Below are 15,505 nucleotides of genomic sequence, written 5' to 3'. Positions count from 1 at the left end.
TCTTCTTTATCTGATAAAATGAGATCCAATATTGTTGTTATACATACTCGCTGCTTTAGTGCTTGTATATTCAATAGACCATTTTTATATTCTATTGTTGTTATAGAGCATTTTGCCAATTTTACAATAGAGGTTTTGTTTTGTTTATATAGGCAAATTCTAAGCACTCGTCTACTTGGCCATTTCCTTTTTTTACATTTGTGCAAGGTGAGGCTAATTCAATATCATGATGTGAATTGACTGACTTTGTTGAAGGTTTAAAACTGATGATATTAATTGACGATGTTCTGAGGCAATTTGAATTGTTGCTCACAAAACATCTGGCTACAAATTGGTGGTTTCTTCTTCAATATTGGCGTTCAAAACTTGCAAGGTGTTTAGTTTATTGTGGTAACCTCGTAATTTCAAAAAGCCCCATAGTGAGAAGTAAAGAGGCGCCGGCATATCCGTTGATCTGGCCGGCCAGTTCAAAATGCCAAAATGTGAGATCACGCGGCCTGGAAATTGGTGTTCCAAAATCTACATTGTTGCCTGAACTGTTCAATGCTTGAAACCCAATTAATCAACTGGACTCTTTCGGAGGTCCTCAGATACAGCAGCGATTTTCTAGGTTAAACAAGAAAAACGGGGCAGGCCACTTCTTGCAACATCTCTAGTGGACACAGTTTGTAGGAGGAAACTGACGACAAAGTTCACGCTGCATTGAAATAACAGACTGAAAATTGGTCAAACAAGCAGTAACAATAATTCCGCGTTTTTCAGTTGTTTATCGCTCCTTTGCTTGTTGTCAACTAATTCTCTATCTGTCTAAAGCATAAATGTCAAAACATAATGGCTTGACGCCATTTGCAAAAATTACGAAACATTCACATTACAGCATTACTTTTCCCCGCCTTGTATAACAGGCACTGTTTAAACATAAATTTTCGCAAATTGAAGAAATAATATGAATAAATTGAATAGTAAATCCCATTCATCCGGCTGGGAATAAAAATATTTTTATTTATTTTATTATGTTTATTTGAATGCAATATTTTATGTTATTAATGTATAATTGTTTTATGTAAAAGCCCGAATGGTGTAAATAAGTAATATGGTTGGAGATATTTAAGAGCTTACTTACAAATCTAATGATTTCAAAGGAAATTTTCTTTATGATTTATTAATGAAGAGAAAATTAGATACTGTTCACAGAGCTACTAGTTGTAAATGATGTAAATTTACACTAAAAGAATAAATTAACCAAAGTTTTAAGAAATAAATATGGGCGAGGTAAATAATTTTATTTTAACTGTTACTTCGGGTTCGGGCACACGGTTAAGCCCACAGCATTATTTGGTCAGTTTATCACTTTAAGGGGGTAAATATTAGTTGCAAAAAAAATATTGAAAATTCAGAATGGAGAAATAGATTAACATCAAATTAATATTACTTTTTAAAAAAATCCAAAAACATTGTAACTGTCTCTCATACGTGAAGCAAAGGTTAGCTATTTCTAACCAAGGTACATAGGTCTTACTTAAACTTCTAGTTTGCACCAACTTCTAGGTTCAGTAGCGGCTCGAGCACTTTGATGGTGGGGACCGACATTTTGTACGTGTACTTAAGTAACGTGTACCCGAAGAACATTCTATAACCTAAATATTAATGGTAGGTTATGCACCTAATCAGATGTGAAAACACAAAATAAATTTTAATTTCTCAATTTTTTACTAACTAATAATATATATTATGTAGTATAAAAAAATACGTAAAATCTTGCATGATTATCATCGAACTCAATTAGAACTTGCTTGATTCCCATCCGTATTAGGTAAATGTATTGAACTAAAACAAAGAAGATTTAATGGTTTGTCCCCGAGCCATATGAAATCAAGATACAAATGCCGATTGCTTAGGATCGAGAAATATGTTATAAATTAGTGTCCTTGGTATTAAAACTCCGTTCTTGAGAGCAAACTGAATCACTTTTATTTTAACAATAAACCTCCACTATCACATGATATGACTAGGCACTTTTCAATAAATACTCTGGGTACAGGCTAGTTCCTGTGGTTCTTTAGGAAAGGTGAAACCTTTGGTTGTTTTTGAGCAAGAGACAGTTTTTAAGGAACCACGACCTTTTATATGACAAAGACTGTTGACACCTTCAAATTCAAAAAGGGCCACAAACAGGGTTCATCTTTGCAGACACAATTTAATCATAAACAAATTTAATCATAAACGCGACAACCTTTCATAAATAATATAATCTAACCTTCATAGGTGTCACTAGTGGTACATAATTACTCTGAAAATTATACAAAATAAAAGCAAGGAACGTAACCAAATGCCTTACGGTTATAGGGACACCGGACTGACAATTCGCGTCGCTTGTCCTTGGTAAGTACTTACTAGTCAGTAAGTTCCAAATAGCGCGTAGCGTTCGCCTGTCGCCTGTCGCCTCGGTATCTCATTTATGCAAATTTTAAGTGTAATCGCACAAGAGTCCCAACTGCTCCCAACCGTCTGAAGACACTGAGACTATGGCATCCCCAATAGGGGTATGTGGTGAGAGGAAGCAGATGGGGAAGAGAAAGGTGGGAAAGTACCGGGCTATTCAGATCTGGTCACCAAACACGGCCAAAGCCATTTCAAGCAAAGTTTCAATTCTGAATAGTGTTCTTACACCAGGGCGATACTGATAGTATCTTCCACTCTGAAACGTGCCGCAAATATAATATATATTATTTTACATGAGTATTTTGTAAAATAATACAATTTCATCAAATAAAATTTATTTGCGTGATTTGACCGAGAGCTTTTCCCTTCGACCACGGAGACAGTCAATTAATTGCTTTTATGTGTAATGAATTCATTCATTTTGATGAATTTAAAGCATAGACTAATTTTTTAAACATTTAGTAGGCTTCGGGAACATCTGGTGGGATTATTCCCTTTATCTTTTAGGTACCCCAGTGATGTATTATTCAAAGAGATACGAGTTCTTGATGTAAGGCAACTATACATAAAAAAATTATATTACACACTCAAAAACAACGTCACCACTACCCTTCCATTGATCATTATCACGACACTAGACATTCAAGGAGGAATCCAGTTGTTCCACCTACTACTATGACATCCTTTGCCCAAAGACAATTCTATTACCTTGGTCCAAAATTATTCAACCTCTTACCCGATTTATGGAAATCGAAAAGCATAAGCATTCTGCGTAAATTAGTTAATTATTGGCTTCTAGACTTAGGAAGAGTCGATAACGAACTTATGATGACCAACAGATAAACAAAAATGTTCTGTACTGACATTTATTATTGTTATTGGTAGTTAAATAAAAAATTCCTACCATGCTTCTGATTGATACAATGCGATTGATAATTTTTGTGATTGATAATGTTTATACAATATGTTTTCATGTACCTTGTGTATATTTTTCTTGATTATGTATATTATATTATATGTACCTTGATTATGTAAATTAATACACAGCACAGTAACAGCAATCAAATAAAGAAACCCACCCAATATTTTTCTATTAAATCAAATAAAACACTTTGTTTATTAACCACGACTTTTTTATTATTACATCTACTGGTTTCGCTACAGTCGAGCTTCATCAGGATGTGAAATATAACTAAAAACTAAGACAGAGGACATGCATATTTATAAGAAAGCAGAGGGAGACAGAATATAACACATTATAAAAGTGGGAGGAGTCAAATATTACATAGGCATAGTGAATTAAAGATATATAATAACAAAGTACAAAAAAGCAATTTTACATGAATTATACATATAATAATACATTTTAAAGACATAAGAAAAAAACATAAAAATATTATTAAGGAGTGGAATGGATTGTGGGAAACAAGTTAAATATAGGACTATAGAATGTGTTTTTTTGATTAGATAAGTTAATTTGTGTATTTAATAAATGGTCTGACAAGTTACTGTTTATAGATTTCCTGATTTCTAGTGATTCTAAATTATCTAACCTAATGCCTATACTATTTTTATGTAAGAGGCTAATACCTGTTATTTTATTAAATCTATGGTCTGCTGATATTAAATGGTTGGCGAGTTCCGAAAAACCTTTACCATTTAAACACCGTACATGTTCCTTCGCTCTGGTGTTTACATTGCGCGATATTACACCTATGTAAAAGGCGGGACAATCACTACAGTTGAGTTTATAAATACCCGAATGGCTTAGTATGTCATCATTGTCCTTAGTATTAATCAAAAAATTTCCTAGGGTATTGTTAGTATAAAAGGCAGGTTTAATATCTAAAGAAAGGTTCCTAACGCTTTGATTTGAAAAATTATTTATAAATTAAATCCTACGCCAATGATAAATATGGGTGTTGATATTAATTGGCGGAATACTGCTATATAGAAATTTGTTTGTGGAAATATGTTTTTGTTTTTTATTAAGAATTTTATCAATTAAGGCCGAATCATAGCCATTATTTGATGCTATTTATTATTTTTTTTGCATTATTTTTGTGAAATTATTGGTAGATAAAGGGACGAAAATTAACCTATGGATCATTGAACGGAACGCTGCATGTTTATGGGAGATGGGATGATTGGAAGTATTGTGGATAGTTATGTCAGTGTAGGTCGGTTTTCGGTATATTATATTAAATTCAATTCTATTATTTATCAGAGTGAACGTGAGGTCTAGAAAATTTAGAGAAGCATTGACACCTACTTCTAGGGTAAACTGAATTTGGGTATGGAAAGAATTTAAAATCTGAAGGAAGATATTTAACTGTCGATCCGTACCTGTCCAAATACAAAATATGTCATCAACATATCTTTTCCATATTAACACATTTTTTAGGAGAGGAGATTTTCAAGAAAAAAATTTATTTTCTAAATTATCCATAAATATGTCAGCGATCAAGGGTGAAGTTGGAGAACCCATCGCCAATCCGGTAGTCTGATTATAGATGATGTTATTAAATTTAAAATAATTTTGGTTTACACAGACATTAGACAAACGAGAGAGGTCATTACTAAAGTCACATGGCAATTTAGAATTATTCAGTAATTTACTAATTAAAGATTTACATTCTGTTGTTGGGATATTAGGGAACAAGTTCACTACATCTAAAGAAATGAGTTTACTGTTACTAGGAACAATTAGGTCTTCTAAGTCGTTAATTAGTTCTAATGAATTTTTAATAGTTTGTTTTGGGGAAAATACTTTGGAATTATTGAATACATTAGTGATAAATGATGCTTATTTAAAATTTGGTGACCCACAGGAAGAAACCACAGGTCTAATAGGGGTGTTAGCTTTATGGATTTTTAGAACTCCATATAACTTGGGGACTTTAGGGTTTTTTGTCAAAAATTTTACTTGGTTATGTGAGTTATCTTTAAAGATTAGGGTTTTACATGATTTTAAAGAATTTTTAACATTATTGAGGAATTTATTTGTTGGATCTTGTGATAGGATCTCCACATTACCATTATTAATGAAATCACCCATTTTTGAGTGATAATCACATTTATTCATTATTTTTTTTTTTTTATAGTGAATACCTCACAAGAGTCCCAACTGCTCCCGTCTGGAGCCAGTGAGACTATGGCATCCCCAATTGGGGGATGTTGTGAGGCTGAAGGTAAGTGGGGAAGGGAAAGAGGAAGGTGGGGAAGTAATAATAACAGTATTTCCTTTATCGGCTTTAGTTAAAATTAATTGGTCTTTCCCTAACTTTTTACGAATGTTTAACAAGTGGCGTGTTTCTGGATTAGGCATGGGTTTAAATTTCGGTATTAGATTTTTTAAGGAACATGTACGGTGTTTAAATGGTAAAGGTTTTTCGGAACTCGCCAACCATTTAATATCAGCAGACCATAGATTTAATAAAATAACAGGTACTAGCCTTTTACATAAAAATAGTATAGGCATTAGGTTAGATAATTTAGAATCACTAGAAATCAGGAAATCTATAAACAGTAACTTGTCAGACCATTTATTAAATACACAAATTAACTTATCTAATCAAAAAAACACATTCTATAGTCCTACATTTAACTTGTTTCCCACAATCCATCCCACTCCTTAATAATATTTTTATGTTTTTTTCTTATGTCTTTAAAATGTATTATTATATGTATAATTCATGTAAAATTGCTTTTTTGTACTTTGTTATTATATATCTTTAATTCGCTATGCCTATGTAATATTTGACTCCTCCCACTTTTATAATGTGTTATATTCTGTCTCCCTCTGCTTTCTTATAAATATGCATGTCCTCTGTCTTAGTTTTTAGTTATATTTCACATCCTGATGAAGCTCGACTGTAGCAAAACCGGTAGATGTAATAATAAAAAAGTCGTGGTTAATAAACAAAGTGTTTTATTTGATTTAATATATAATGTCTAACCACAAAGTGATTGCTTCCTACGAAAAAATAATATTTTTCTTATATTGTAACTATAAATTGAATTAATCCAATATGTTATCATGTACCCTGATACAGTGTTCCTTAATTATGCATATTATTACATATACCTTGATAAAATTTATCAGGTGTTTTCGTAAAAAAAAATCTAATATTCGGGTGTACAAATATGTCTGAAAAAGTTTTTATTTTGATTACTTTGATAAATATATATTTATATAGACTATATATTACTAGCTTAACTATTAATGTAAAGTATGGAAATATAATTCATAACAGCAGCGTGTACAAATGTTAACTAAACCAGGCAATTTTGCCGTCCTAAAACGGGAAAATTTCCTAGTTGGACAGCCAAAGCTTCCTTAATATGTATGTAATTATTTGTATCTAATAAATAAATAAATAAAATAAATCTTCCAGTACCGAACTGTCACTGAATATGCCTGTATGGTTGGTATCTCCATTCTATGATATTATGTATTTGCGACTTATTCCGCCAACGCTGGAGTTTGCAAATTTGTGACCGCGCTTGGAAAACTTTTCGAGTTGCGGAATTTTGTCATGTTTTAGATTATGTGGCTGATATTTCATAGACATTTCGGAGGTGATCAACTTAGTTGGGAACAATGTGAAAAGCACCGGATAGGTCAGTAAAGTTCTAAATAAAATTACAAACTCCATCAAAATATTAGCAAGGTGACTTGAAACATATTTACTTAATTATTTGTCAAAGAGTGGCTGGATAGAAACCTACTTACCCTAAATTTTGATAAAACTATTTGTATTCCTTTCTATAACACACAGAAGTCGGCTCCTAAAACCAATCTTAATTTGAAGTTTCATAATGTAAATTGTAACCCAAACACATTCTGTAACTGTGAGGAGATGAAATCTGGAAAACTTATTAAGTATTTAGGTGTAACTATAGATTATCAACTTAAATGGACCAGCCATATTGAAAAAACTGTAAACAAATTGAGATACATAAAATATATTTTGAAAAGAATGAGTAATGTAGTAAATATAAAAACCATGAAACTAGTTCATGACTCACTAGTTCATTCATCTCTTTCCTATGGAATAATTGGCTGGGGCGCAACTTTCAACAATCACGTAAAACCACTAGAAATTGCCCAAAAATCAATTATTAAGATAATGTACCAACAAACTAAATCCTATCCCTCTAAACAATTGTTCCAAGAAACTGAAATTTTGAACCTTAAGCAGACCTATAGTGCTCAACGTCTTAAATTTATTTATACGCGACCAAAAAACTTTATTAAAAATTTAAATCGTGCCAGCCAACGACATGGCGCTTGTGAATATGTTGTGCCTCACTGCAAAACCAGGTTGGCCCAAAGGCATATTAGTTTTATTGCTCCAAAAATTTATAATTCTTTATGTACAACCTTTAAAAGGGACACGTGTGTAAACCTTCAATCTTTTAAAAAGTACATCAAATCTTGGCTAAAAAACACTGAACTAGATATTTTTTCTTATAAGTTTCAGCAAAGCTATCTGTAACATTTATATCCATGGAGAGATTATTTTTATTTTTTCACATACATACAAAACAGTGGATATATTTTAGTGTTTGTAATGCTTTGTCTGCTAATTCACTTTTAAAGATGTCTTCTTAAAAACTAGTATTTACCTTATTTCTTGTATTATTTTAAAACTTTTACATATTTCATGAATCAGTTTCTTGTATTGCATCTCTACAGTAACTCTTTTTAAATAACTCAAATTTATATTTGATATTGTATCTCCACTTAAACCATAGAAATAAGATAAAAATACTTTTAATACCCACACTCAGGCTTCGCCTTCGTGGGATTTTTTCAAAATTATGTACATTTATTACAATATTTTTTATACATTTTTCAATATTTTATGTAACTATGTATGCATAAAAAAAATTCAATAATAAATATAAAAAAATAAAAAATAAATATATTTTTAAAACCTAAGGCACAACGCGTGCCATTAGCATAGATATAAAGTTATCAGTACAAAGTGTAACGTTTAAAAAAAAAATACAAAAGGTAAGAGTTTTACGTGTTAATCAAATATAATAGATCATTTGCCTTTGATACCAATCTGTACAAACCCACAAAAAACCGTTATTATCACCTTATATTATCGCCTTTGATACCAATCTTTACAAACCCACAAATAACTGTTATTATCACCTTATATTTGCCTTTGATACAAATCTATACAAACCCACAAATAACAGTTATTATCACCTTATATTTGCCTTTGATACAAATCTGTGCAAACCCACAAATAACGGTTATTATCACCTTATATTTGACTTTGATACCAATCTGTACAAACCCACAAATAACCGTTAGTAGCACCTTATATTTGACTTTGATACCAATCTGTACAAAGACACAAATAACCGTTATTATCACCTTATATTTGACTTTGATACCAATCTGTACAAACCCACAAATAACCGTTATTATCACCTTATATTTGACTTTGATACCAATCTGTACAAACACAAAAATAACCGTTATTATCACCTTATATTTGACTTTGATACCAATCTGTACAAACCCACAAATAACCGTTATTATCACCTTATATTTGACTTTGATACCAATCTGTACAAACCCACAAATAACCGTTATTATCACTTTATATTTGACTTTGATACCAATCTGTACAAACCCACAAATAACCGTTATTATCACCTTACATAAATTATACATGACTTGAGTAGCGTAGCTATCTATTTGTTGTCAGAGTAGCCAGTTTTTTATGTTTGAAGATATGACAAAAAAATCCATACTTAATTTGTTAGTAAATCAATCATCTGTAAAACGAGCACTTTAGTTAGAGACAGTATAAATGTCACACTCATCAAATAATAAACAAAGCATAACTGCATAACAAATATCAAAAACGAGAAATACAAAAGACTTCACAAAGATTGTCATATCAAACAACTATACTTTGCATATGCATGAAGACATTAAGAGTTTGCGTCTACTATGTGGTTTCCATTTATGCATTACATATTATAATGTAAACAAAACATAATATATTATAGAAAATAAATTAAATCGATTAAGAAAAAAATTATATTATACATTTCTACAAAAGCCCTCAATTTAATTATCTTGTGACAACTGTGTTTTTTCCAAAAATTGATTCATTGGGTGTAATTTTACAGGCGTGTTTTAACCCTTTCCTTCCTGACGGTACAAATTTGTACCTGTTGATTTCCTGCCTAAAATCTATGCCGCATTATCGTCTATACCTTTGCTAAGCCTGACGATACTTTCTAGTACCGTCTAGCTAGCCAATAACAGCAAAGTATTTGACATACGGCGATTTGGCGCCAAGTAGGGCAAATAATAAGTCGCAACGACGACTGTAATGCGTGGTGACGTGCTGTTGTTTTAGAAAATATTTAAAAATAGTTATTACTTGGTAAGTGCCATTATTGTTTATTACACTTGGAAATTAAGGTTTTGTTTATGTAGTAAATGTGTTTTTAGTGCATAATTCTAGTTATTAGTGTTTGAATAACTCAAAAAATCGTTAAGGACTAATAAGTACCGTCAGTAACTTCTTGTTATACTTTATTTGTTTGAGACATGAGTGAAATTTATTATTTTTATATCGAACAAGTCCACGAATGCATATGAGACAACAGTTTTTTTTTATTTTTTTTTTGATTTACTAGATTCTTATATGCCTTGAAGAGGTGAATCATTTAAATTTACTGAATTTAAGGTTAATGTTCTTTATACAAATAGAACGGCGTCATATGCGCCTCGCAATTTTTACCTCATGTGGGTATTTTAAAAATATTTTTTTTTTATACAATCGTCCCGTACAATTTTTTTACGCTTTTTTCAGGTCTTCGAAATGGATATTTCAAAAAATAATGCTTTGATTGAAGCATTACTTTTAGATGACCTTCCGGATTGCGATGCGAATTCAGATGTGGAGTTGTCTGACGAAGAAAATATTGAAAATATGCAACTACATACATCTAGAACGTTTGATCAAATTTTCGAGGAAGCGTTGGAACAATCTTTAGATCAAGCTGAACTTGAGGTTACAAATGAGATCGAAGAAAAAAATGGAGAAGTAAGTCAATGCGCATTACCCTCCGGTTCTTCACTATACCATCTAAAAAGAAGAAGAATATTGAGCCGAATCGTAAGTGGAAAAAACGCGATTTAGAAACTTATCTTCCAGAATATTCTACAAATACGGGTGTGGTCGAAGAATGTTTTGCTGGATGTAATACACCCACCGATATTTTTTTAGTTTTCATTGATGATATTCTGGATATAATTCTTTATATCAAAGTAACTTATATGCAGTCCAACATGATAAGGTCCTCAACCTAAAAAAGGAAAAACTGATGGCTTTTATTGGAATGAACTTTTACATGGCCTACAATACTAGACCTTCATGGACAGATCATTTTTCGTCGGCCCCTGATTTGAACAATCCTTTGGTAAGCAAGACCATGCCCAGAGATAGATTTGCAATTATTTTGTCCAACCTCCATTGCAATGATAACTCTCAACTGCTTCCTAACTGCAAAGACAAACTATACAAAATCAGACCTATAGTTGATGCTTTGAACAAACAATTTCAAGGGTGCTACCACGGAACGATAGAAGTGAGTGTTGATGAATCAATGATAAAATTCAAGGGAAGGTCAGTCTTGAAACAATATCTTCCGATGAAACCAATAAAGAGAGGCTATAAGCTATGGTGTCTGGCTGACCAAAGAGGTTTTATAAAAAAATTCATGATTTATCAAGGAAAAGACGAAGTAATGAATGCAAAATTTTCCGATTGCACTTTAGGAGAAAGAGTGGTTTTGGAATTGACCGAATCGGACTGGGGGAAGGATAAAGTAGTTTACTTCGACAATTTTTTTACATCGGTAGCTCTACTGGAGAAACTGAAGACTGAAAGAACTTACGGATGTGGAACAATGAGGGTTAATCGTAAGGGTGTACCCAACAATCTGTTAGCTGACTCTAAATTGAAACGTGGAAAATGTGACTATCGATTTTCTAGTTTGGGCATCGGGTTTTGGAAATGGAAGGACAACAAAGTCGTAAACATTGCTTCGAATTTTCATGGCAACGAAGAAGAAACTGTAACTCGCAAAGAAAAAAATGGATCCAAATCGACAGTATCTTGTCCAAAATCTATCAAAGACTACAACTCTTACATGGGCGGTGTAGATACAGCTGACAGATTGAGGGCCTTGTACTGTGTAGACCGAAAGTCTCCAAAATGGTGGCACAGATTGTTTTGGGGAGTTCTGGATATAGCTTTTGTAAATGCATATGTTGTTCATGGGCTGATACTTGAAAAGACTTCTGTAAAAGAGTTTAGACGGTCAGTTGCACAAGGATTGATGACAAAAAAAGAACTTGACAAGAAAAAAAGGTTATCGAGGGAAAACCAACCCAGCCCTGGCCCATCTAAAAGGCGCAAAGCAAACTATTCGACATTGAAAGATGTTAGGTTGGGTAACAGAGGCATACACTGGCCTACTTTTGTAGAAAACAGAGGCAGATGCGAAGTATGCAGCATCAAGAAGATACAGTCAAAGCCTCACTCAAAATGTTCTCACTGCAATGTATTCTTATGTCTAAATGAAAAGAAAAACTGAATACCACGAGATTCATTTTTAATTATTTATAACTATTAATATTTATTTAACGATTTAATTAGTTTAAAAAAAAACCTATTTTTTAAAAGTTCCTATTAAACACATTACTATGATACACAAAGTTCCTGACGGTACAAATTAGTCCAGGTCACAGTAATAATACCTAGAATGCAAATAAAAAACTAAAAAAATGTGTTTCCTTTACAACATATTATTAAGAATCTCATATAAAACCATTAATTTTGTACTTTTTTCTCATAGCCGTTAGGAAAGGGTTAATACATGTGACTTAGCGTGAATCCTTATGAAATGTTAATTTAGACTATAGTGTGTAATTTCAATCAGTCAATCGAAGGACCAATTAATAGTGAAAGTTTGTGTGCACAAAAAGAGAAATATGTCACACAAGGAAAGTGGATGGAACTCACAGCATATTTTGTAGCACAATTCTCTTCTCGGTACTGGTTGGTTTCACATTTTATTTATGAATAGCGGATCGAAAAGTAGATTAATTGGTTCACTTATGCGATGACACAAACAATTTAACGCGTTTTATCATATCTCGATAATTCGATAGGCGGGAGTTTTCGATATTCTGCTGCAGAACTTTACTGCAGGTTCAGCGGTAGTTTTATTTTGTGGAAAGCGTAAGAGGAAGTAATGTGTGCCAAGTTGTTTGGCAGTTCCTCCACTCTGCCCACCCGTGCGGGGAAATGGTAAGTTGGTTAGTGAGTTACTTAAGTTAATATATTTTTGAAGCCTTCTGCATTGCTTTGAAACAGTAATATTGCTCTCCAGATTTGGTAATTTTTGTAAACAATTAACATTATATTTACTAATAATTTATTTGAAATGGCGTTGTAAATTTCTGTTTATTACGAAAATTGAATGACTACGGCACGGTGTGTAATGTAGACCATTTAAGGCAGCACATTATTTCAACTCTACGATTACAAATCAAACATTTTTAACCTTATACGAGTGAAGTGAATGGTACAGGTCAAAGTATTGCACACTTATATAATATTTACTTCATTATGCGTGGAGTTTTCTATGCGATATCTGTTTATGATTATCGAGACTTCAGATACGAATATCGAACAGTCAGATAGTATGAAAAGTTATTAGAAAAAGGTACGAGATATCCGTTTCTAAATTAATTAAAAATTTAATTAATGAGAGTATTGATAACTTTAATTATCAGGATCATTACAAATTTATAGTTTATTCTGTATACAGCCGATCTTTAATTTTCATTAAAACTAACAAACATTTCAATAAATTTAAAAAGTTAAGCATTTTAACAACGAATATTTTCTTTACATCGAGAACCTTTGCCAATATTTTTTTGAGAAGTCTTTATATTTGTGATTTTTTCAAATAAAAGTGTATAAATATATTTATAAAATTTTATCCTAAGACTAGAAAACCTAAAAAGAATGAACTATGATTTTTTAATGCGTAATAATTCGTTGTAACATTTCATTTTATTTAAAGTGTACTCCCATAGAAAAGTTATGCCCGTGTGTAAGGGAGGGGGTGTTATTCATTTAGTTATTAATATTACTATTGTTGCTTGGATATAAGCATTTTATTGCATTATGTTAGAGTGTAAAATATTTGATATTAAATATAAAAAAAACATTAAACGAATTTCCTCTCATCTGATTATTAAATCTCGAGTCGTGAACATATTATGATCTGCTTAAACATTAACATATTTGAACATTTCCTGTGTTAATTAAAAATCTGCTCGGAAGCACAGCACGGCGTAATACATCGGAAAAATAATTATAAATTACGTTCATACCTTTGGTCGTGAAAATCTTAAATCATATATTTGAACATCATGTTTCAACGGTCGATAAACTAATACAGTGTCTCACTATATCAATAAATCAAAACGTCTCCAAAAGCAACGTCCTTTCAAATTAAATTCAATTGAAATGCGTATTATTATTTATTGTTTCACTATTTCCCCGTTCATTTTTACTATGCAAATATTTGAAAACCCTGTTCAGAAGGTGAGAAAAAATATTTTCTCTCTGCTCCCTTATTTTTTAGCCATTTGTATCTGTGCATGGAATTTATTATTTAGTCTGAAGGCGGCATTCCCCGAAGAGTTTAATGTGGGAACACGTACCCGGTGCTCCAAGCCGTGTGTTATGTTGGAAATATAAATGAGTTGGCAACTCCGTCCTATGTGCCCACGCCACATTAGAAACTGGAAACATTTTTATTCAATCGTTTACTTATTTACTTACCACCGCGATCTCTTTGTTCTCGCGCCTCTTTATCTTGTGTGTAGGTGTAAAGACTGGAGCGTAAGTCAAGAAAAATACAGAAAAACTTTGTTTATTTTTAATCACAATTAAGCTAATCATTTTAATGAATTACGGTGTCCACCTTAACTACGTCTCCGATCAAAGTTTACCCAATTTAGTCTTTTTTACTTTTACTATAGTAGATAAATCGTCTTCTCTAGGTTGAATGAATAGTCTTTAACTAACAAATCAAAGTGTGGTAATAAGTGTTCAAATTTAATAAATGCAATAACAGATCTTTAAACTGATTTTAGATTTTCAGGGCCAAAAGTATTGAATTATTGTAGGGATATTATGCCGCGTTTGGTTATTTCTTTATTTATCCAACGTTCTGGACAGAATTACAGGGTCCATCATCAGGACAGATGTTTAATCCAACATTGTGGTGAAGTGTGTGCATATGTATGTAGATGTGATACCGTGTTGCCAACTCCAGTCCTCTAAGAACTGGTATTACAGTGTCATTTAAAATGGTTTTCTGTGTTTACTTTCGGTGTAGCTGTCAATGACCGAATACCAAGAACTATTGATTTGTTTACTCGATTACTCGTTGTTTTTAATAATATTCATGGGATTTTTAAAAATTTCAATTGCCTCCATAATTAAGCTTGCTCCAAGTGTTCTTGTAATCTTGAGAACACCCAAAACAGAGGGAGAGTGTAAAATTAATAATAATAACTAAAGGTAATTAGTAAGCTTAAGTGCTCGATATGTTTATCTAAATTGGTTGGTAATACAATGAGCCAAAAACTACCATGCTAAATGAGTCAAAATATTTGAATACGAAGTTGATAGTTCGTATATGCCGTATTGTCAAAGTCATCAAGAGATTTGCTGATTTTGGAAAAAAAACTGATCTTGTGCTATAACTTATACCCATGCCATAAATCAGCAGGGTTCAAAATTAAATGATTTGATGAATTCAACTAATTTAAAACCAAAATGTTTAGACTTTTCGCTCCTCGGCGACGATATGCTATATAATATTATCATGTTCGAAAGATTATTTTAATTAAAATAAATATATTCATATTATTTTAAAAGAAAATCGTAACTCAAAACAAAGAGTACATAAATATGTTATTATAGGTACA

The sequence above is a fragment of the Hesperophylax consimilis genome, chromosome 2 (genome assembly GCF_061612785.1).
Source record: "Hesperophylax consimilis isolate HC1 chromosome 2, BYU_Hcon_1.0, whole genome shotgun sequence".
Classification (NCBI taxonomy): domain Eukaryota; kingdom Metazoa; phylum Arthropoda; class Insecta; order Trichoptera; family Limnephilidae; genus Hesperophylax; species Hesperophylax consimilis.
This window is presented reverse-complemented; position numbering follows the sequence as displayed.